This window comes from Telmatherina bonti, assembly GCF_933228915.1.
Source record: "Telmatherina bonti genome assembly, chromosome: 3".
NCBI lineage: Eukaryota > Metazoa > Chordata > Actinopteri > Atheriniformes > Telmatherinidae > Telmatherina > Telmatherina bonti.
In genome coordinates, this window is record NC_136621.1 from 3663423 (window position 1) to 3666644 (window position 3222).

The following is a 3222-nucleotide window of genomic DNA, read 5'->3' on the forward strand; positions in this document are numbered from 1 at the left end:
GTCCATGATTCCTGCAGGAGTCAGTAACTCTCCCAGAAGACCACAAACACATGAAATAAAATCCAGCTCATCCGTGTACGTACTTATTATTCCTCAGTTTTATAGTCCTCATATGTACGACCCGTCGGTTTCCAAGTGCCAAGATACGGAGAGCAATTGTTTAATTATTACGAGAAAATCATGTGGAAAAACACGAGAGCATGGCCGCTCTGGGCTTCCGTAGTGTTTCAATCAACATAAGACTTCAGCTAAAGCAATCATCTTCTTTTTAAAGTGTTGTGTGGAAACATTTGTTTGTATTTACGTGTGTGGTGTGGAGAAGAGTCGTTGCTGCCTCTAACTGAACTGTGGCTTCGCACTTTGAACAGTCAGTAAACAGACTGATGGCGTCCGAAGCTGAAGTCAAGCAGTGGCTCGCAGAGGAGCCCAAATGTGAGTCCTGCTTACGTCGTCATAACTTATGTCCCCGGCAGATATTTGAATTATTAATATCAGAAATCACAATTCTAGTTTCCAGACATTAAAGTGTCTCTATGATGCACATTTCAGTCTATTTTCATCTGAAAGTCCAGAAGGGCCAGAAATAGTCAATCATTTTCCACAAACCACTTCGTTCATGTTGTATTGATCCTCTCAGATCAGCCAGAAACACGCCAACAGAGAAGCTCCGCCCTCGTCCTGCAGGCTGCATCTGATTGGTCGGTAGTTACACTGAGCAGTGGAGGTGGGCGTGGCTTTCTTCTCGTGAACGTGCACAACCTGGAGAAGATGACCAGTCACTGAGTCCCTCCCCGGGACGTCAGTAAAACCAGTCGTTTCCGGCGCCATGGAAAGTGGCGATTTTATTTAAAACGGCGGCGATCACATGTCTGATGAGGATTCAGCTCTGTAGGCGGCTCAGAAAAGTAGACATGGCATCATAGAGCCGCTTTAATATCTGATGCAGAATTTCAGATTTTATTTCAGCTTTATTTAAATTTATTTAAGTCAAACGTGGGATTTGTGATGTACAGCATCTAAGGTATTAAATTTGATTGAAATAATGAACATATTTCTCTATTCCACCGTCCAGTGCTGGCAACAAACTCTGAAATTTTACTTCACTCCGGGAAAGAGGAGGTAGGTTTATGCACAGTTGCTCTCATGTTGCGGTCGTTCTGCAGCGTGACTGCTAAATGAATTCATGCCCCTACCTTGCTCTTTGCAGATGCTCCGGCTGCGCTCTGAACTGGAGATGGTCCTGTCTTGTTGTGAAGCCAAGAGAGACAATCTGTTAGAGACAAAAGAGCTGTGTGTGTCGTTAGTCTGGATGTTCCATGACTTATTATTCTTCTTCAGAGACATGTTTATCAAAAAAAGCTGAAACCCTGAAGAGACTTTTTGTTGCTGCTTGTGTTTTGTAGAGAACAGAAATGGCTGGAGGAAAAGAAACAGGTTCTACTCGCCGCCACTGATCACGCTGAACAAATTAAACTGGACAGAGAGAAGTCATCAGAGCTCAAGTGAGTCTGACGGCGAAGTCAGCCAAAGGAGCTGGATTATATTCAGATGTCAGAAAGTACACAGGAATACGGCTGAGTGGTACATCGAATACTCAACCTGTCCCGAGAAATTTTACATGCAATGCTTAAAATGTCTGAATCGCAAACTCACAGCATCATCGGGGTTTACAGCTTCAGCTTTTATAACTCCTCCGTTCAGAAGTAATTCTCGAAATTCATAATTGTGGGCGTGTCCTGATGATTTGGCCGTTTTCCACCAGTATCAGCTCGTCTTAACTGAACTCGGCTCGGCTTGGAGGGTTTTTCACTCGGCTTTTGTCCCTGTTAACCGGTACTTTTCCTGTAACTCCTCAGCCCAGGTTCTAAGCGAGCTGAGTCGGGTTGTGTGTGACGTCGCCAGACTGCATGCCGCTTATTGGTCAGGGGCGCGTCCAGTCAGAAGTCAGGGAGTGACATCACTGGAAGAGCGACTCCAGTGGTTTACGCGACAAGCAATGGTGCAACAAAAGTCTGTTCCGTGGTCCAACTCTGAGGTGGAGACATTTCTTTGGTTGCTGAGGAAAGGATACAGAGGGAACCAGATGGAGCGACACGAAATGAAAACATCTATCAAGAGCTTTCTGACTCAGTGTCTACGGCTAGCAACAGAGTTTCCAGCAATGTCAAGAGAAGCTGGAAAAGCTCAGAAGTGACGTTCGGCAGGTTAAGGGTCACGATGGTTGGAGTGGATCAAACAGACGAGACTGGAAGTGGTTCCAACAGATGGAAGGGTTTATGGTCAGCGACCGGCGAGCCGCAGACCGAGTAACAGATTGCCTCTAGGTCCTGTGTTGTTAGAGAGCTTGTCGTGCACAACACTGACGTCACAGCGATTTCACACAAACCCCGCCCCTTTTAGACCTGGTACTAAACTGTAATGGAGAAGAAACCGGACCAAACTGAGACGAGTTAAGTTGAGATGAGCTGGTACTGATGGAAAAGAGGCAGTAGACCGGTACCCGGTATCCGCTGCAAGGAGGAGGAATGTAGAACCACCGTGGTTAACTTTGCTTCAGCCTGCCTAACCCCGTAAGCTGGTTAGCTCCTGTTAGCTCGGTTAACTGCTGTTAGCTCGGTTAGCTCCTGTTCGCTCGGTTAGCTCCTGTTCGCTGGGTTAGCTCCTGTCAGCTCGGTTAGTTGCTGTCAGCTCGGTTAGCTCCTGTCAGCTCGGTTAGTTGCTGTCAGCTCGGTTAGTTGCTGTCAGCTCGGTTAGCTCCTGTTCGCTCGGTTAGCTCCTGTTCGCTCGGTTAGCTCCTGTCAGCTCGGTTAGTTGCTGTCAGCTCGGTTAGTTGCTGTCAGCTCGGTTAGCTCCTGTCAGCTCGGTTAGTTGCTGTCAGCTCGGTTAGTTGCTGTCAGCTCGGTTAGCTCCTGTTAGCTCGGTTAGTTGCTGTTAGTTCGTGTTAGCTGCTGTTAGCTCAATTAGCTCCCAGCTACGAGCAGGTCAGAGTTTGATGAATGTCAATCAGCCACCCCCACCCTCACCAAAAAATATATCAGTTGTCGGTGACATCGCCCGGCCTCCGTGGAAATGTTCGAGATGAAAGTAATACAATTATAAAGTAGTTTTATTTGATTTAAGCCTTTAAATGTTATTTATGGAATAGACCAGGTATTCAGCATGTCCATGTGTCTGCATTCCAGTGTCCTGCAGGACATCAAAACACAAATCCAGAAGATGAAA